The sequence below is a fragment of the Lissotriton helveticus genome, chromosome 11 (genome assembly GCF_964261635.1).
Source record: "Lissotriton helveticus chromosome 11, aLisHel1.1, whole genome shotgun sequence".
NCBI lineage: Eukaryota > Metazoa > Chordata > Amphibia > Caudata > Salamandridae > Lissotriton > Lissotriton helveticus.
Genome location: NC_136072.1, coordinates 157,286,505 through 157,309,288, shown reverse-complemented (window position 1 = coordinate 157,309,288; position 22,784 = coordinate 157,286,505).

Sequence of the window (22,784 nt, the reverse complement as noted above, 5' to 3'; positions counted from 1 at the left end):
CCCTCCCTAGATGGCCTTCAGTCCAAATGGGAGAGAGACGTTGGTGACATTGATGAGGAAGGATGGAGGGAGGCTCTTGCGGCTCCGAGGGAGGCGGCTGTCGCCGTGCGGCTGCGTTTTATCCAATTTAAATACCTACACAGGGCTTACGACACGAGAGAGAGGCTGTGGCGGACTGGATTGATTGCTTCCCCGACTGTCTGAGGTAGGGAAATGGGCACATTCCTGCATACTGTGTGGACCTGTGGGGCAATGGTGCGATATTGGAAGCGTATTTGGGACTGTTTGGATGAGGTTCTGGGCTGGCAGCTCCCGCGTACGTCGCAGCTGGGTCTTCTGCATGTCTTGGAGCAAGTGGGCGGTAACATCTATAAGAGACATCTCTTGCTCCTGGGCCTTACAGTTGCCAAGCGGGATGTGGCCCGTGCCTGGAAAGACCCTGGGGCTCCCCCGATTGAGGTCTGGAAACGGGGCATGGACTATTGCATGGGACTAGAACGCCCTGTGTTTGAGGCCCGTGGCTGCCCCAGAAAACACTATAAAATCTGGAAGAGGTGGGCAGAATACAGGGGGTTGTGACTGGAGCCGCCGCCGCAGCAGGATACAATGGCGGATCAGATGTCATAAGTGCCGGGACAGGAGCGAGAGTGCATTAACATCTATGTACAGATTACTTTGTTTACATCCTGGTGACCATCGTGAACGGGGCGGGGTTGGGAACCGGGAGGGGGGTTGTTACGGGATTGGAGGGGGGGCATCCGGGTAGTTAATATCACTGTCTTATCCTGCTTTTTGTGCTGATTGCTGCAACTGTGATTCATGATTATTTGCTTACAGCCTCTCCACTGTCTGGAGTGCTGTAGATGTTTCTGCAATCTCTTTCTGAAATGTCAATAAAATCTGGTTTTGAAAAAAAAAAAAAATCTTGGAACTAAGACCATGGGGGAGATCTCCAAGTGCGCACCTTTTTAAATATTTGAATGACGATAATTATTTTTATGTGGTTATTTTTTGCTTTTCATTACTCTTATTGTAATTTATCCAAGGGAGGTGGTTCTACTGTTACCAACCTTTTTCAAATACTACAAATACTACAAAATAACAATGTATCAATGCTGTTTGATTTGATTTTAGTCATTTAATAATATCAATAAATGAATGTAATTAAACTTGGATTTATTTTTGTATACAGCTTATTTTATATCTTTATTGCTTTGTGATATTTAACAGCAATAAAATGGAGAAGGGGCAAATGATTGACAATGTGATGTCTGGCAGGCAATGATGAGCGATTCAGGAGAACTGTGTATGAAAATGCATGTGAGGTAATGGTATTGACTTTCTCATTTGTTAGGGTGAAGGGAACTACGCAACAAAATGAATTTGTTCATACGTGTTAACTATAAACAAAAGACCAAAGGGCTGATTACGAGTTTGGCGGCCTGACTGCCCGAGAAAGGCGTCCACGCCCGCCAGTAGCCCACAGACTGCCACATTACTAGTTGACCATGATGCCAGCGGTGTGTATGAAAAGATCTTGCAGTGGTGTTGAGTACTTTCTCCACATATATTGATGCCTCTGTGTCCATTTCGACTGCTTATGTGTTGGATGCACACCTATGCATGACATATGTGGAAATATACCATCTATCCATTGCCTGATTCCGGCCCATATGTGGCCATTCCTGGCCATGGTTATATGATATAAAAAGGACTCACCTGAAGATCGTCGCAAACAGGGTCGTAATTTTCAGATGAAGATCCTGCTGTGAAGGGGGAACTGAAGATGGGATCCATGTCAAACCTTGCCTGGAAGAGCAAGAAAGGGGTGAGTACACACCCCAAATTCTTCGTTTCCGACAACTTCAAGCAAGCAGTCCGATCGCTATGGTCAGCTTGTGGAAAAGGCAACTCGTAATACGAACGGTGATGCAGCTCTCCTGTACTGCCCAATGGCAGCTCCTTTTCCCCGACCACAAACCCAGCGGTCGGTGGTCTGCCGGCTGTCTCGGTGGTTTAGCCGCAGTCTTCACAAAGGCATTCCGCCCATCTCATATTACAGTGGTTGGAACGTGGAGTTCTCCATGGTTGGACCACCGGTAGGGCGGTCCACAGACCGACAAGCTTGTACTAAGGCCCCACTGGGCAGGTTATCACAATATTGGATTAATTAATCCTGGATTGCACTGTCTCCATAATGCCTTTTTCAACATTTCCTCCAGTGTATATTTTTCCTCTTCTTCTAAAACAATGGGTGCCTTTCTTATATGATATCTCACAGTTATTACCCAGTTTGCAACTTTTTAACATTCATAGTTCACACTGGTAGATTGTTTCACTCTTCTACATACTTACCTCACATCATATTTCCACCTCAATAGAACTTGCTCCAGCTTTGACTCATCTAGAACCATTGTAGCAAGTAACTGATACAACTATGAGTTTAGTCTATAACTAATGAGCACATTCGCTGTTTCTTGACATGCCTGAAGTACGTTTGTATTGACTTTAATGAGCCTTGAAACAGCTCTTGGCATATTTCTATGTTGCTGGAACAGTTGGAGATTGTTAATTGCTCCGAAATAAGTATATGCTTAAAAAAATATTGTACTCAACTTGGATCCAAAGGTACATTTTCTATTGCATTAGAAGTGCAGATTCTACATTAAGAGTAAAAAAAAATTTACAACCATCCTCAAATCATGTCCTTGGCACCAAACAAACATTTCTGGACTAATTTCGGACACACATCCATTCCCAATGCAGATCTTGACTATAATGATAACCCACCTGTCCAGCATCCATTTAGATTTCTAATATCTCCACGTCTATCTGTTTTTCTAATACAGTTCATAAAAATAATTCCCAACCTCCACACCACAATTAACACCTTCACTGCGGCGACTATTCCGCCGCAGTGCTAAGGGTTTTGAGCGGCCACGCGGCGGGCGCATGCTGGTGACGGAACCGCTCCGTCACCAGCGTCGGTTGAGCTGTGCTCGTGACGGAGCGGTTCCGTCACGGCCCGCCCCGCTCAATAGAACCCTCAGCGCAGGCGCGGAATTCGCGCCGCGCATGAGCGTTCTATCGAGCTGGGCGGGCCATGACGGAACCGCTCCGTCATCAGCACAGCGCGACCGCGGCTGATGACGGAGCGGTTCCGTCATCAGCACCGAAGGGGTTAAGTTCACTTTTGTAATATATGAGGTTAAGACAATTCTATTTAAATTGTTATTGTTTCCTAAAGGCATATGAAGTGTTGATGGCTATTTGAGTTTGTTAGTGTTTGTTACCTCTTTTATTGATAATATTCCACAAAAAATCACATGGAACCTGAATGGCCATAATTACTGCTACACCATCGTTGTCATATCACATTAAGTTTTTTCTCCCTTTTCTTGAAAGAATCTCCCTTTCAAAATCTTCATTTAAGTACTTTACATTGCCTTTCCCACAATGCACAATCCACAATCCATTTTTACTGTACAGTTTTGCAAAATGTGTCATTAATACACCCTTGTCTCATTCCTGATTTCAGCCAGACACACTCTGCTACTCTCTGCTATAAGCTATATGAGGCTCTTTCCCCCCCCCCCAGATGACATATCCCACAACTCCTTCATTAACCCCCTCAGGAGTTTTATACAAAATGTTAAGCAGGACCATTTTACGATTTCTACAGGTTCATTGAATGCTGGTTGAAATATCAACTTCAATAACTGATTTAAAATTGTGTTGTAAATAAGCAGTACATGTTGAGCATGAACTATTCAGTCACGTAAGTATTGTAATTGCACCAACATATGTTTTGCACTACTGTCGCCTTTTAAAACGTGTCATTAACTCCATGTAATTCCATAAGGATGCAATAGTCAAGACATTTAAATAAAATAGGGGCACTCATGATATGTTTTAGTTTTCTGTAAAAGCTTACATGTAATTTACACTGGCAATTTTTTCCTAAAGATATTTTCGGCAGTCTTTCAAACTTCCTGGTTCATCTTGTTTCTTTACTTTGTGACCACACCTACTCTTAGCCTTCATATTCTTTACTTTGCACAAATCATTCCATGCCTGTTCTTCAACTAGTGCATATTCCTTCATTGATGCAATTGATTCCTCTATGCATCTCACCATGGTTGCTTCTTGCTCTTATGCAATAGTTTTGCTCATCACTTGCATTTTTTTGTCTTAGAACCTTTAACATTAGTTGAACTCTTATTAATTAATTTTTCAGTTCCCACAAGTCACATGTTGAAGCTATCTTTCTCAAAACAATAACAAACTGATCAAGAGTACCAAAGCTCCTTTGCATCCTGACATAGAACGTGTGCCCCTCCATTCCCACATTTTATGCTCTCTTTAGGGAGTTCTCTTTCCTACCACTTCTTCGCATACCTCTTTATTTTCATTGCTTTGGGCCTCCCCTGGCTTTTGAGTGACTATAAAAGGCCCTTAAGTCTCAGAACCCCAAAGCAGCCATTAACAACATTAACAATGCTTTCCTTCTTCCTCATCTTTAACTGTGACCGTTCCTTCCAGGGATTCAGCAGCTCTGGACTACTATGTATAAACAGTGGTGGGGCAGCAACACTGATAAATGCTGCAGCACAGTGTTGGCCAGTTATTACTGGAGTACATCATGAAAGCAGCACATGCCACTGTCACCACTCCTCTGGCTTCTTTGAATGCCAGTCTCAAAACAGCTCTCAAACCAAGTTTCCCCTTGTCACTCACAATACTTCTCTTGTCCTCTGTTGTGGCCATAGGGCATAGTGCTGCCTCTCACGAATAGAACATAGAAATGTAACACATTAAATATTTTTCCCTTTCAAAATATGTGACCAACCAAATTACCCATTTCCATTGTGCTCCCTTTAGAAATTCACCCACCGTAGAACAAGTTTTGCACATTGCATCTTTAGCAGGTTCTCCTGTATAATCTTTCATTCACTTGTGCAATGAAAAAGAGTGGACAACCATGCCCTCCATGCCTTCAGTGGTGTGCTTTGGCTGATTTCTCATGCAGCACGAAGCCAACGTTTCTGCTCCCAGTGCTCACTCCTCCATATCCCATGTTGCTTAAATATACATACACAGATGTATTGGGCCGTCACTGTGTCTCAGATACTTACAAAGATATACTTAGACTTGACTACTCACTATACATTATTATACTCAATATATTCTCTTTCCCTACACCCTATATACAATCATGAATTTGATAGCCAGTATAATCAGACACTGGGTATCATGCAGTTCAATATGGCCGCCATGGCTCCCTGACATACTATTGGTCTGTGTGTATAGGCTAGCCCTTCTACAGTTTCTTATATGTGTAAATAGAACTTCCAACATCTTTTGTATGATAGAGGGGGTGGATTTACTGCCACTGGTTGCGTCTCTGTCTTGAGACTTACAGAATAGGAGGTGTATGCGTGCATTGCTCGGATACCTGCCGACTATGGCAATATTGGGGGAAACTGTCTGGAATGCAAGACTGTGCAACAACAACAGATGTTTTTCTTAAGAGCGCGGCGCCTCCCCCGGAGATGAAGAAATGTAAATCTTCATTCTCAGGGAATACTTACTAATAAAACAAGAACTTGGCACAGAAGCTGAAATATGAAAAGACATCTTTATTAAATTTAATAAGTGAGGCCACGTCATACAGAAGCCGTAGCAACTGAATGAGGCAGTCTGAGGAATACAGAGGACAGAGGCCTTTTATATGTTTTAGGGTTACATGACTCAGCACAAAAGTAAGGGGCAGTCCTAGCTTTTGCAAGCATGCAAAAAATCCAACATTCCTTCTTTACAGTTTGACCACTCACATGTCTCCACGACAAAAGCAGGATGATGACAAGCCCATTTTTCAGTTTGTCAGCCCAAAATCAATCATTGGTTAAACTTTAACATTTTTCATCAGACAGGTCGATCGGACCCATAATAAAAACGGGCACATCCCCATCGTAAATAGGCCATAAAGAAGGAACAGAAACAGATGAGACGCAAGATAGAAAGGTGTGTACGTGTATCATAAACTCAGCAATGTCCAGCTCTTTGATCTCTATCTCGATCATCTAAAGGGCAAGAACTGGTTTGGCAAGGTCAGCTTCAGGCAGCAGGGTCAGTTCATTTCAGGTCAAACAGGAGTCAGCACAAACTCAAGCTAAGTTGCACGTGTCCCAGAGACTTGTTCAGCCATAGTCATGGGCCTATGTGAGGGCAACCATAAAATGGCTGCCATGCACAAAATGGAACCCAAGGGTTTCAGAACGAAATCGTCAAATACACAGTGAATCCATCAGTGTAGCATGACGGAAACACTCATGCTTGCTGAGCTCACTGTTTACGGTTCGCTGTTACCAAAATCGTAACAGAACCACGTCCTTTATGATCCAGGTTCAGAATTCACAGAACCTCAGACCCTCCTTTTGCCCTTACATAGGCAATAACCTAAACTCACGCCAATCTGAATCCAGGTCTATACTCATCAGATCATTAAGATGTTGCTGGAGCATAATCGTATTACTTAGCAACTCTCTTCGGGACAGGTCTCCTTACACACGTAGTAGCACAATATAATCCTATTACTTAGCAACTCTCTTCGGGACAGGTCCCCTTACACCCGTAGTAGCACAAAGGCCGCATATGGCAGGACAAAATAGGGAATACCTCTATCTGTAGTATGTGGCATAAGACCACACACCCAACAATTAGTGATGTTCACTACTAACCGGTGTTGATGCAGAAGCGGTACAAAGGAATTATGAATAAACTCTGACCTCCTAACCAGTTCATGTTCAGGTAAAGTATGGGAAGAATGTAAAGAAGTAGTAGTAGGAAGAGACATAGGTTGGGAGGTGGGTACAGATGTCAATTGGGTAGCAAAAACAATCCCACACGTTGTTAAGAACATATAGACAACAGGAGAAAGTAGTGACCACTATTACAAACGAAATCATAATTTTTCACAACGCTAAGCAAAAAGTAAATCCTAACATTTTTAGGGCTCCTATGCATTTCAGTAATTTATCATATGTTCAGGTGAAACAGTGGTGATCCTTATTAATGCTCTCAGATGAAAATGGATACTCTTCCACAGAGAATGAACTTTATTCTGCTTTTACTAAACAGAATACTACTTTAAAACAATGCCAGCAAAACAGCAAAAATTAGTCTCCTAACACCTATTATATGCAATCGCACGGAAACCACTTGTGAAACCAACTATGCCCAGAGTCCGTTCAAAAAGCCTCTCTGGCAGGCTTCTATTGTCCATCAAATCTTCTTTTGTTGTTTTCTTCCGCATGGGCCTCTTTATTCAAGCCTTTCATGTAAATGGTGCTTCTCAGTATCCGTTGGAGTGCCCTCCTGGCAAACACTCAATGCTCACTTAAAAGTCTCAATGTCTCAATGCAGTGCTCCAATGTCTCTCCTCTGCGGCAGACACTACAGATAGCATGATCTTCATTGATCATGGGCACAAATCATCTCGTGCAGACCCGGGACCATTCTCAGACTCCAACACTCATCATTCAGTGTCAGAGGACGCTCAGGCTGCTCTTTCATGGGCACCAGAATGGAGTGCCTTTTGCCAATCTTGGATCCTCCGGTGCACTGCACTTCCGTTGAAGCAAAGGAAAAATGGGGGTGCGTGGCCAAAACTCAAGCCAAGGGGCTTAAGGGACTGCACACTGTCAGAGGTTAACCAGCACATGACAGGTGCTCTTTTGCACTGAAATTCTGGTTCTCTGGCAAAACCAGCTTCTCCTTCTTTTCTGATGTTGAACGCCTTCTGATGAAGCAAGTGCGATGCTTTAAACAGTTCATTGTATAACAAGGGGACTGCAAACAGGTGGCCTGCGATCTTCAAAGGAGTGGCCACACGCCATGGGACAATTCTGCGTTGAAATACACTGTCATTCTCAAAGGCAATACAAAAACAAAGGCAGTAGGCAAAAAAGTGCCTCTAGGCTCTTCAATTGGGTTTCCGTGTGAGAGCATATCCTTCACCATCTAAGGGTAGATGGCGACATGAGAATTCTATTTGAATGGATGTCCTCACACATAGTGGCATCGTCTAATGGGGCAAACACATTTTATCTCAATGATTACATATAGGTGTTCCTAAATTCCTCATCTAGAACATCTCAAAAGAAAAATCGCATAATGCAGATTATCAGGGAAAACAGTTTGGTTATGCAAAAGGGAATTATACATAAGATGGGGGTCCATGGTACATTACTGCAATCTGAAAGTGTGAACCTGAACAATACACTAATAATAATAAAAGCTAATTGGTGAAAGGAATACGGAAAAGATAAATGGGACTAGGACACAGCTAAAATCCCCAATAACTAGGCACGATGCGCTTGGGTGATAGTCAGGCATGTGACACAATACCAAGAGTATGGGTGATACACAAAAAAAATCACAATAGTTTACAAATTTAACTCTACCGCTGGCCGCTACACCATATACGGTAATCTCAGCTAATGTTCCAGTTCCTTCTTCAGGGAAAAATGAAACCTGGTTTCCTTTATGGTACAAAGCCATAAACTACTTAGGAAGCAGAATAAAACTAATTAATGTAATATAGAAATTAGGTCACCATGTACAAGAGTCACAAATCTATAATTTATCCTTACGTCCAATCAGGATACATAATTTTAGGGCTGCCTGTTCCTTACAGGAAAGGGGGCAGTAATGTGACTGTAGGTGAAACCTTGTTTCCTGTATATCTTTTTTATTTTCCTTCAAATACCATTAAAGCCAAATTTGACATACACTGATGAAGTGTTGTCTGTCTTTCTGTGAAATTTAGTGTCAAAGCAAATCTACCCAACTGTTTGCAGGATGCACATCGTCATGTATATCCCTTCACAACACAGGTAAACTTGTAATAGTATCATAAGCAGCAACATAAAACATAAAACATGCAAAAAACGCACAAAACGGACATGTCAAGCCATCAGATATACTCGCTGTAAAACAATAGCATATATAAATGAGCGGTGACGCATAATACCGTGTCAGGTTTAAAATCCTTACCCTCCTTTTTGACAGTAGATCACCAATTAGTGGATATCTGCTGTCAAATACAACTTTCAGACACACAGAACCAGCAAGAACAATTCATGATAGAACCAAATACACAAATATGAAAAACGCATGGACATTTCTTTCCAAAGGAGTTACGCAAAAAACACATCTCATTTCAACCAACCAAACTCACGTGTCTTGTCAGCCTTAAAATACCCCAGAGCAATCCATGGATGGTCTGTGAGCAGAAGCGGGAAAGGAAAAAGAAAACAACACACAAAAGAGAGACATTTTTCATAGCAAACAAATATCAATTATAACTTTTAATCAGAAGACAAAACATAATACACATTAACAGACACAAAAATAAATTTCCATTACTTAACTGTTACCATCTAGTCAGTCACCTTGCAACATGAAGCCCTTTTAACTTTCCAAAAGTACAATTCTTTCACTGATACTCCATGTTAGCCTTGCCCCACAATTCGTTCTCACTTGGGCATGTAGCCTTCAACATTTGAATAAAGAGCTTCCTCTTATTTTCTGTCTAAAACTTAATGCAATGCCTCATTTTCTGTCAAAAATAAAAGCAACTAGCGGACATCATTTTTTAGAGTAGAAATGCAAATGTATCATTTCTGCAGAGCATTTATCATGTGTTGGGACTTTCAAAGAAACCTTTTTCATATTTTTCCCTTTGGAATTAAGGGCTAGATGTAGGTAATTCCCATTTACAGACTCTTAAATACAGAATTTTACCGATTCGGTATTTAAGAGTCTGTAAATGGGAAGGGGGCAGATGTAAGTAATTTTAAAATCTGAATTACCGAATCTGTAAAATTCGTTATTTACCGATTCTGTAAATACAGAATCGGTATTTCCCATTGATTCCTATGGGCTTTGAAGCCCATAGGAATCAATTGGAAATACCGATTCTGTATTTACATAATTGGTAAGTACCGAATCCTGCAAGGGTGCAGGGGGTGTCACTTTGACACCCTCAAGCTTGTGTGCCATGTGGCACACATACATTCCCTAAGGGCATGTCTGTGTGTCACATTGCACAGGTGTGCATGCACACCTGAATTCGGTATTTTACCACACAATAGGATTGTGTGGTAAAATACCGACTCTTAAGGGCCTGTGGCACTGTAAAGTGTGCCACCTACATTTGTATTTACAGAATCAGTATATTTACCGATTCGGTAATTTTACCGAATAGGTAAATATACCGATTCTGTAATTTTAAGCCCCCTACATCTGAAAACCCTAATACCGGTCAGAAGCGTCCGAAATCGGGCATTTCCGACCGGTATTAGGGCTCCTCATCTGGCCCTAAGTTCTTTAATTTTGTGGAGAAACCAGAAACCCTTCCTTTTAGAGGCCTGTTTAGCAAAGTCATTCTGCATTTCACAGAGACCAAGCCCTAATTTAAAAGGTCGCAAATGTCAACATGACAGCCTCCTTCCATTGTTTACAGGGAAACCAAATATAGCATCTTAGCGCGACTTGAGCCAGCTGCAGCTTCTTCTAGCTCCCACTCTCTGCTCATTCTGAGGCTGACAAAGGCAAAAGGCCTACTACATTTACTGTGAATTATTCACAAAACCTAATAACACACATACCAGTTTTTAGAACAAATGCTGGTTGCAATGGTACTCATTTCAGCAAATTTAATTGGATGTCACTGGGACATTTAAAAGTAAACCCAAATGGGGACAACCTGCAAGTTTGTATTATACCTAAATGTATGCATTTACTGAAGCCTAAAGCACTTTAAAGCTATTTTAAATGGCAAAAATACCCAAATTCGACTTTGATGTTTGGGGCACTTAAAAATAAATATCCTATACTTGTGATACATATTAATCATCCTCAGAATGTTCTTTACAAATGACAGATATTTTTAATCAGACATATCCCATGTAAATCTTTAGAAAAATGAGTTTTTTACGCCTGCGCTAAGTGAAATTCTATATGCTAATGTTCTCATCATGCGGTATAGCACAACTTAAATTACATTTTAATGCTAGGATGTCATAGTATGAGCATTAAGCTTCATGAATAGTAAAAAACGAATTTTGTAGCACTTATTTTTAATAATAATTTTTCATAATTAATAAAAAAAATTAATAAACCCAATTACTTTTGATAATTCCACATATAAGAGCAAGCTGCATCCCTTGCCTATCATTTTTAGACGCATTCATTTATAAGCCCAAGCACAGACGCCTAACTTGAAACATGACAAAATGTTTGCGCCATTTTTTTCTTTCTAAAAAGGACAATTATATTTAGCAACAGACCCAAGAATATGCTTACAAAATGTTACTTAATAGACTGAAAACATAAAAAAAAAACACAAACACACATTTGAGCTAATTTCTGACATAAACAGAAAGGGGTCCAAACACTCAGGACACACAATACAGCGTGCTTTAGCCATGCACCTCGTGAATAGCGCCATCGCTATGTACTTACAGAAGTTGCACTAATGGGAAACCCACATAGACATTTAAACACACATTTAACCCACAAATCAATACTCAGGACAGAAACCAAGGACAGCCCACAGACTGTACTTAAACCAAACCATTTGTAAATACTAGTTGTAAGTCATATTTACAGTAAACGCTTCTCAATTGTGTTTCAAAAAGACTGCAAAAACAGCCCAACAGACTGATGTATGTCCAAGAAGCGAAAATACACTCAATTCAGTAGCTTTGGTTAGCAGAACACCAAACAAAATCGTTCTGCATATCTTCATTCATAAAACTGCGCAGAACAAAGGATCCTTGTTTTGTATTATGTCATATTTTAATTCCCTGGGGATACAAAATCACCAAAGAAGAAATATGTTTGTAAATCTAAACCTATTTAGATATTCCCTTTAGGGGAAGCCGGCTAATCCAAACATATACAAAGTTGGCCAACACAAAGCTCCAAATTTGCTAAGATCAGGCATCTTATAGCTCACTAATCTAGCTTCAAACTTCAAGGAGCTATCTCTATCGATACACTCGTAAATATACAAGACCCTCGGTTTCTGAAAATTGCAATCTTCAAATAAAAACTAAGGACCAAACAAACTAAGAACCGATCAAAACCAAAGAACCAAAGAACAAAGGAATGGGAGCGACCCACTTATACTTAACTCTTACTTTTACTAATCAAAATGTTATCCAAATTCTAACTGTCAAGTTCTACATGACCTAACGGTCTTTTTAGAATACTCACGCCAAAAAGGTTCTCAGTCAGGAGTGACATCATGTGGAGGATCAAAATCAGGAAGATCAGAAATATACTGGGCTGCAGAATCAAAGAATCTCCAGAATCCCTGTGCACAGAGTACCTTCTTAGTAGAATCCTGTTCTGTCCTTCTCAGTAGATTTCAGTCTCCTGACAAGATCACTCCCACAGAAAGCCACTTCTCTGATGATCCCAGCGTTGGCTGCGCCATTTGAAGAAATGTAAATCTTCATTCTCAGTGAATACTTACTAAAAAAACAAGAACTTGGCACAGAAGCTGAAATATGAAAAGACATCTTTATTAAATTTAATAAGTGAGGCCACGTCACACAGAAGCCGTAGCAACTGAATGAGGCAGCCTGAGGAATACAGAGGACAGAGGCCTTTTATATGTTTTAGGGTTACATGACTCAGCACAAAAGTAAGGGGCAGTCCTAGCTTTTGCAAGCATGCAAAAAATCCAACATTCCTTCTTTACAGTTTGACCACTCATGTTTCCACGATAAAAGCAGGATCATGATGACAAGCCCATTTTTCAGTTTGTCCAGCCCAAAATCAATCATTGGTTAAACTTTAACATTTTTCATCAGACAGGTCGATCGGACCCATAATAAAAACGGGCACATCCCCATCGTAAATAGGCCATAAAGAAGGAACAGAAACAGATGAGATGCAAGATAGAAAGGTGTGTGCGTGTATCATAAACTCAGCAATGTCCTGCTCTTTGATCTCTATCTCGATCAGCTACCGGCAAGAACTGGTTTGGTAAGGTCAGCTTCAGGCAGCAGGGTCAGTTCATTTCAGATCAAACAGGAGTCAGCACAAACTCAAGCTAAGTTGCACGAGTCCCAGAGACTTGTTCAGCCATAGTCATGGGCCTATGTGAGGGCAACCATAAAATGGCTGCCATGCACAAAATGGAACCCAAGGGTTTCAGAACGAAATCGTCAAATACACAGTGAATCCATCAGTGTAGCATGACGGAAACACTCATGCTTGCTGAACTCACTGTTTATGGTTCGCTGTTACCAAAATCGCAACAGAACCACGTCCTTTGTGATCCAGGTTCAGTATTCACGGAACCTCAGAGCTCTACTTTGTTTTAATGTGAATAGTTGGCCACATTTTACCCTGTGTGGCACCATATATATTAGTTCTCACAATACGTGAGACTTGGACAGTACTTACAAGATGGGAGGGTGCACTCATATCACGGGAACCCTCTGCCTGAAGCTTACGAGTCAATCGCGCTACTTACAATGCAGAGCACGGGGTCCACTCACGGGGCTCTGTTTTTACTTAAAGTGACCACATTGTATACTATGCAGTAGCTAAACTCAGATTACATCAAGCAGCCAAGGGAATTAAAGCAGCAATGCCTAATTCGTCACACAAAAATACGATCAAATAATATTTGATAACGTGGCCCACCTCAATGGTCCGCTGCCCATAGACCATACCATACAACAAATAACTCATAGACAGAGAGCCAACAACAGCAACAGGACAATAAGAGAAGCCATTTTTTTTAGCCTTCAGTGTTGAAGATGTGTGCTACTTTATTATATAAAGTCAGAAAAATCAGCGCAGCCAGCACGTTTCACCCTCAACAGGGCTTTATCAGGTCCAAATTGGTCACACTTAATTCGTCATGGAAAAACGTCTTTCAAAAGTACGAATGACCCATAAATAACCATGTGTTATAACTGGAAGAATCACATCACCATCCAGATGTGACTCGAGCCAAGAGTGGTCCTAAGTTCAGGAACACAATACAATTCCATACAGGAGTATGGACCAGTCGGTCCTACGCCGTCGTTTTAATATCCCTAAGGTCAAGTGGATATAGTTTGGTACCCAAGCTGGGTACGGCCAAAACACATCGCTGTAACGGATCCAAACTAGTTGACCTCATTTTACCCTCTACGGCAGCATATATATTTGTTCTCACAATAACGTGAGACTTGGACAGTACTTAAACGATGGGGGGGCATACTCATATCACAGGAACACTCTGCCTTACGCTTACGAGTCAATCGCACTAGGCACAAGGTCCATTCATGGGGCTCCGTTTTTACTTAAAGTGACCACATCATATACTATGCGGCAGCTTACACCTTCTCTTCCACACTTTGAGACTCGGACCACCATTTTACGATGGAGGAGATATACTTACCTTACGGGAATTCTTGAGCTTACTCCTATAGCTACATGTGCAACTTACAATATACACTATATATCCATAAGTTGGTACTTCTGTTTTATTATAGACTTCACCCTGCATCATTACTGAAACCCGGTCTCCAGACAAGATTACTGGGCCTATCAAGGTAAGACATATCGCCTTGATTTTGCCTTGTTCCTGACGACATGTTGATACTTAAAATAGTCAAGATATTTTAATAGGATCTCTGTTTACCCTTGCAGAGTATATCATAACCCCTTTGAAGACTCTGTGACCAAACTAACTGTATATTTCTACAACTACGGATAAGAGTACAAACTGAAAGTATATAATACACGGTGAGCCTCACCTCTTATATATCCATAGTAACGGTCGCTACAAGCTACTAACATAGCTAGCTTAACGATTTAGAGGCATCAATAACTTTCCCTGTTATTACACCGGAAGAATGGGCTGTACACACTATGAATCTGCACTATGATGATGCTTCTATACACACTATGATATTATTATTATTTATTTATTATTGGTATTTATTAAGCGCGAACGAATATCCATAGGCGTCTCGGCGCTAAACCAACTACCATCTTCAGAAAGTGTCGCTACAAATTTATTGGTTAAAAAGTCAGGTCTTTAAGCGCTTACGGAAAAGCAGAAGTGAGGGGCTGGTCCTAATGGATTGTGGAAGAGTGTTCCATAGCTTAGGGGCCGACACCACAAATCGACGGTCACCCCAGGTAACAGTTTTTGTCCGTGGCACCGTTAGCTGATTCAAGATGGCGGAACGAAGATGTCTAGAGGGAGTATATGGAATTAGCTGATCCCTGAGAAACTGCGGACCTTGATTATGTAATGCTTTATAAACTATACATAAAGTCTTAAACTTGATTCGGTTACGAATCGGCAGCCAGTGGTAGTTCCTTATTGTGTCTGAAACATATTTAAATCTGGGTGTTCCAGAGAGGAGTCTGGCCGCTGCATTCTGAATGGTTTGCAATTTGTTAGTCACTCGAATCTGCGCATTTGCAAATAGTCTGTTGCAATAGTCCAGGGAAGATAAAACTAAGGCATCCACCAGGGTTTTTCCAGCTGTGTCAGGTAAAAAAGGAATAATTTTCTTTACCAATTTTAATTTATGACAGGCTGTGGCTGCTGTTTTCCTAGCATGGGCCATAAAATTAAGGCTGTCATCAAATGTCACTCCCAGGTTCCTCACCTTGGAAGCTGGCTTGGGAGGAGCTCCAAAAGATGCTGGCCACCAAGCCGGAGACCATCCTGGTGAGAGAGGTCCAAAGATGACCACCTCCGTTTTCTCAGAGTTTAACTTAAGACAATTGGAGGCCATCCACTCCCCAATTGCTAGCATGGGATGTGGAGCTATATGCTCCACACCTCGGGCTTGGCATCCCTTACTAATGCTCACGATGGTTCACAGCATACACTGATTGTAAGGAACTCACCACTTCTTTCCCCCTTTCCCCTCCCATACACATTCTGTAAATAGCACTACACTTTATCCCGGTCGTACTCCTCAGGACCAAATTCTGCACACACCGGGTGCCCCTTGGGTCACTGACCCTGGTGATGGGACTAAAATTATCCCTAGTCTCCTCTAATATTTTGTTTGTATTTTAGCCCTGAGGAAGTCTGCTGTCACAATTACAGCGAAAGACGAAACAAGTGTTGGCAAATGGTAAGTCCTAGCATAATGGCAAAGATTTGCATGGCCCAATAAAGAACTGTTAAAACCACGACCTCGACACCTGGCATTATCTGGCATTGGGGAAGAGGGGAGCAGCACAGACCACTGAAACCATCACAAGAAGGGCATGGCATAGATACCTGAATACTTAATTAAAGTCCCAATAGTTCCAAGCAAGCTCCAGGAGGTCCAATGATTACACCAACCCTCAAATTCGTGAGGAAGGCCAAGGGGCATAGGCAAAAACAGTGAGCCACGGGGCCATTAGGAATAAAAGAGTGTAATTTGGCTTGTTAAATCTGTGAAAGTCTTGGTGAACATGAGGACAAAAAAAAAGAAAAAAAACAAAAAACATGTGTGTGTGAAAAAGGCCGCTTGCTTGAAACAAGTGCATATTACCACATAACCTGGGCTTTTGCCTTACAAAACTATAACCTCACTATACATATTTAATCACCTATGATAAGCTACCTCACACCCCTAAAACATATAACCTCAATAACAACTTAAATCATAGATAAAATACTTGCAGAACTGTAACTGTGAGCTCTAAAACCCCTTCCCTTTTTACTACCTCTGTTAACCTTTGAATCGATTCACCTTCCTACCTAACCTTGAACTTCTTAGGTCGTCCAGGCATGAACTTGCCTATACATTTCCTTTTTGCCTGAACTGCTGCTGACAACAAAATAAACTTCTGTAAATCATGGCAACATCTAAGCTAACTGCCTCTGCACCTGAATCAAGTGACAACCTAATAACATAGCTTCTCTTGCACACCCGTAAACAAGAAACGTAGCCAACCCCAAATAGGGGAACTATAACAGAAAACCCCTCGAAGGCCTTAATTAAGGGGATGAGAGGGTGGGGACAAACATGCTCCTGCATAGGTACCAGCCACGATGTCACCATGACAAAAGGGTGGCTAGTACCTTAAAATGGCAGGTTAAATATAGTGTGAGCTACAAAAGTAGCCCAAAAGAAGCACAAACCCCAAGCAGTCAATGGACCGCTCCATCTCCCCAAAATACCCCGGGGGCAGACATCCCAGTGGTCGACTGCCCCCCAAATCCCCATTTGGGAAGATGGGAGCAGCACAGACCACTGACACCAGGCTTGTGTGGAAAACGCTGCTTTATTGGAACAGGTGCAGATTGTAACATAACCTGGGCATTTGCCTTACAAAACTATAACCTCATTATACATATTACATCACTTATGATAAGCTACCCCACCCCTAAAATATCCCTATCCCCATAACAGCTTAAATCATTGATAAAATGCTTGCACCAGAGCTGATTAACTTTAACTGGGACTCTAAAATCCCTTCTCTTTTTCTAACTCTTTTAACCTTTGGACCCATTCAAGTTTCTACCTAATTTTGAACTTCCTAGGTCATTCCAGAGTAAACTTGCCTACCCTTTACCTTTCAACCACTACTGTTGCTGACAACAGAATAAACTTCTGTAAATCATGGCGAAATCTCATTCAAACTGCCACCCTGAAATAAAGAGGATGGGGGAGAAGGGGAAGCAACCTCACCCATTTTTATGCCCCCTACCCCTAGCCTTCTAGTGTGTCCAAAGGGAACTGTCCCAACCACTAAATACCCTGTCTTTTTGCCAAAGCCAACTTTTTCTGCAACTGCTATAACTCCATGCCCGTAAAAGACAAATGGCCACCATCCCCCATGTAAAATTGAACATCCTTATAACGGAGACGCGAGTGATCGATCCACCCTACCAATACAGGTGTCCCTGCAGAAAGCATGCATCTCTATAATTATTATCCAACACATTTTATCTGTGGTTGAGGGTTTGACTGCGCCACCCCGAACCCTCCTGGATATGAATTCGACCGAAGGTATGTAGCAGGCTGCCCATAACCCTCAAATCTTCCTTCATTGCTTTAATAAGTGCCTACCCTTTCTCAACCACCAGGTTGTTTTCTCCTATTTGAAGTGAAAGTATTTCAGGACATTTCCCACCCCTAGAAGCCTATTCGGACAGGGAATAAGCTCCCTCCATCTCATCCCCTCTTTCCCCACCTAAGTGATGGAATATTATGGCTTGTTAAACTCCAGACTCTCCCCATGCTACTGGCACTAGCGTGCCGCTCTGCCCACTTCACAAAGGAGTAGCCCACAGTCCAGATGTTCAGCCCTGCTGCCTGGGGTCAGGGGACACAACCTGAAACAGAAACAAACTTGACGAGCTGTACCCTTACTTCCCCCATCTTCCTCCCCCAGGCAATAGATCCGAAAGCAATTTAACAACCATCTACCCAGCTCCATGATGCTCCCTTGACTCCAGTCCTGCCCGCCCACTCCCGTTGCTACACCGATCCTGAAAGCTCCAAACTCTTTTGGATCCAATCCAATAAACACCAGCGCCTTTACACAAAATGGACAACAGTTAAAAAGAAGTAACAGGCATACCATCCTTATGCTTAAATACCTTGCCCTCAATTGTTGCCCCTGGCTGCAGGGCAGTAGCCCAAGGAGCCAGGCAAATGCCCGCTATAGGGTATTATCTCAGGAGAATTTCTTTCCCTCTTTCCTTTTGTATGTCTTAAACTTGTACAACCAAATATGCAAGCCTTCTTCCCTGCAATGCACCTCTTACCACAGCAAACCCCTACATCCCCTACCCCCAGTGGCTCCGATACCTAAAAGGCCCCAAAAAACATCCTTGACATAAGGGTGGAAAATAAAACGGTCTCACTATTGTCGGAGAAAACTCTAGAGAGGTACTTAGGAATGTGGGGGCATATTGATATTAGATTATCGCCGCTTTAGCAGCCGTTTTTAGCCGCTAAGTGGCAATAATTATATCTCCCTCTTAGCAAGCTGCCGCTAACTGATGTTAGCGACAGCTTTGAGGCGATAGCAAGCGGTTTGGGGCCCGCTTTGCATGTCAGCTATATTTATCGCTAATGACATGCAAAGTAGGCATACCCAACCTGTTAGCGACAAAAAAAAGTCGCTAACATTGCTATCGCCTATTTGCAACGCAAGCTTAGCGATGGAAATATTAGCGCTAAGCACGAATATCTCCAAAAGCTAACGCCTGCTCAGACCAGTTCTTAGCCATTATATCCAATGGGAGGTGGATATTATGGCTAAGACCCTATTGGCGTTAACGCGTTAATATCGCTGTATTCTCAGCAATATTCATGCATTTCGCCGCTATCGCTGAATATTTATCGCTTTAGAGATAAACGTTGCTAATAGCACGTTATCTCTGCGATAGGCAATGTCATTGTCCACACCGTGTACATGTCAGACTCTATAAATGATTTTGAGTCTCAAGCAGTGTAATACAAAAAGTCTCAGCAGCTGTCACAACTGTGACTCCCTGGTGGACTGCCTGTTAACTACATTCACAACCAACATGTTGTTAAATCTGAAATGAACCCTCCTATGTGCCAACTGTTCCCCCCAAAGTACCACCGGCACAACCAAGGGGAAAATGCCTAGGGCGGTAATACTATGCCTACCCTCTATCTATGTCTCTGATTAGTTTTCTGCACACCAATGACCTTGCCAATAAAGGCCAAACCTGCAACCTACTGCTGCATCTGAAAAGATTTGGGTGCCCCAGTCAATGTCAGTCAAGGCTGCTAGTGGAATCCAATTGAAAGATTGTAAGAAGGCCCTACACATTCTCATATCTTCTTTAACACCTGCCAACAACCTGATATGATAATGAGGTAAGGGCAGTCCATAGAGAGACAAACCTAGGCGCATATTATCAACAATTAGCAATATTTATCGCTAAATGAGCTTAGCGATATTTTTTCTAGCGGATTTTATCGCAGAGATAACGTGCTATTAGCAACGTTTATCTCCAAAGCGATAAAATATCCGGTGATAGCGGCGAAATGCGTGAATATCGCTGGAAATCCAGCGATATTCAGGCATTTTTTTTTTTAAAACGTTTTTTATTGCAGAACTAAATGCACAGTACATTTAACATTACGGGATCGTTTCAGTGCAGATTTCTCTTCCTCTCATCCCCGCACCTGTTCAGTATACACAGCCATTCAGCCCACATCCCGAAGGCCGGGCGGCGTCATTTGCATTCTCGGTGCATGTTACAATTTCTATCATACAAAGTCCTCGTATGGGGCAATCTGCTGTCTGCTTTTCAGCTTATTCTCCCCATCCCCCTCTATCACCAAGCAATATTCCTCCAGCTTCCTCAGTTTTATACCCCTGAACTTACCCACCCCCCTCCTCCCCTCAGTGTCCCCACTTACGCCTAGCTCTGAGTAGCACGAACCTGTGGTGACAGACAGAAGCATTTTAGTGTTTACTGGGTGTGTGTGTCTGGTGAGGGTACCGGCACCGCGGCAATCCCAGTTGGGTCCTCAGGTTCCTCTGGTTCCACCTCCCTTTCCTCCTCCACTGAACTGTCTCGCAGTGCCTGCACCATCACTTCCCATGCCATCGCTGCCTCCTGGGCTCGCTCGTCTGATCCACGACAGGCTAGTTGGTACCTGACCGTACTCTCACCTGCCGCCCATTTTAGAAATTCGTTCAGCCATCTTCGGTGCGTTGGCCCTGTTTTTGATTTCCATCCCTTGGTCAACTCCCTTTTTGCTAAGATTAGGCCCATGTCAATGAATTTGCTCGACATTTTATTTTTGGGTGTGTGTGGGAACCAATGTAATATACTGACCGCTCCATCGTACTGCAGGTCCCTATCCGTCACCTCATTCAACGTGTTGCCAATGTCCCTCCAATAATCCTGCAGGTGAGGGCAGTCCCTCAGCATATGTACTAAATCCGCTCCTATCTTATTGCATCTGGGGCACGCCGCGTCTTCTGCTCCGAAGTATTTTGCAATTGTGCCCGGGGTGAGGTAGGCCCTATGAATAATATAGAGGTGTATTAGCTGGAAGCGCGCATTTCTAGTGCTCTTTCTAGCCCTCCGTACTAGTTGGGACCACGTGGTGTCTGGGATTTCCATCTGCAGGTCCGTTTCCCATTTGGCCTTCAGCGCGGCAAGCGGCTGCAAGGACTCACTCAGCATTCTCGAATAGAGGCATGTTACTGCTTTGAAGGTGCCCGCCGACATCATTGTGTACTAGCAAGCCAGTGTCGTCGGTGGTTTGATCAGGCCTTTCCCCCAGGGTGCCTGAACGGCCTTCACCACAGCCGCGTGTAGTAGGTAATCCCCCCTCGGGAGACCATAGCGCTCCTGCAATGTCTGATATGGGGTTATCACGCCATCATCGTAGAGGTCCCCCACCATCTGCAATCCTGCTTCCTCCCACAGCTGGAGCCTCGACCAGTCTCCACCGTGTGAGAGGGCTGTCACCATGCCCAGTGGTATTTCGGGCGCATATGGGTGCTTGACTCCCGCTCGTTTCTGCGAGCAGTTACAACATAATCGGAACGTCCGTTCCTCCCGGGACAGGTCTCTGAGCACTTGTTTTTGCTGCAGGGCAATATAAGCCAACACGTGGCGGGGGGTGCCGTCGTCCCTTTCCTGTTCCGGTCCGCGGTAAGCTCTCGCAATTTCTTGCGTTAAGGTTTGCAGTTGGGCAGCCAAATAGTAGAGTTCGAGATCCGGGACTGGTAGGCCTCCTTCGTCTTTGGTGCGGGTCAGTGTTGTTAACGCAATCCTGCGTCTGCCCTTACCCCATAAGAATGATATAATTGCCGATCGTAACTGCCGAAAAACCGCTCCAGGCACCCAAATGGGGAGAGTCCTGAAGTAGTACAACAAGCGCGGCAAGGCTACCATTTTTAAAAGAGATACCCGACCGGCTACTGACAGAGGCAGGGTGGCCCAAAAGGACATGCTGCTCCGCAGAGCTCGGACACATCGGCCCACATTGCCGTCCAGCATGTCCGCCAGCTCATGGTATATGTGTACTCCCAGGTAGGTCAGGCAGTCAGGTTCCCATCTAAGCAGGGGGCGGGCTAGGGGTTGTTCCTCCTCCTTCCGTAGGGGGAAGAGACAGGTTTTAGCCCAATTCACTTTTAGGCCTGACAAGGCGCCGAAGCGTGCCAGCAGTCTCTCTGCGCCCTCCACAGCTCCCTCGGCATCCTCCAAATAGAGGAGGATGTCGTCTGCATACAGTGAGATAAAGTGTTGCGCTCTTCTGAACTCCAACCCTTTATAATGGGTACCCCGCCTGGCCATTGCCGCTAGAGGTTCCACCGCTAGTGCAAATAGTAGGGGAGAAAGTGCACATCCCTGTCTGGTACCCCGATTCACCTCGTACTGGTGTGAGACCAGAGTGCCAACCCTCACTCTTGCTCTCGCCTCCGCGTACAATACTTTCATCCAAGTGATGTATCCCTCCCTCAGGCCGAACCTCCGCATCACCCTATATAGATACTCCCATTCTAGGCTGTCGAAGGCCTCCTCTATGTCAACAACTAACACGAGGGGAGTCCCTGCTCCTGGGGGTGGGTCGTCCACCAATCTGAGCAGTCTTCAGATGTTGTGCGTCGTGTTACGGGTGGGTATAAATCCGGACTGGTCCTTATGGACTAGGCCTTGCATGTGGGTTAACAATCTGGAGGCCAGCACAGTGCTCAGGATCTTGTAATCTGTCGTTAACATGGACAGTGGCATATAGGAT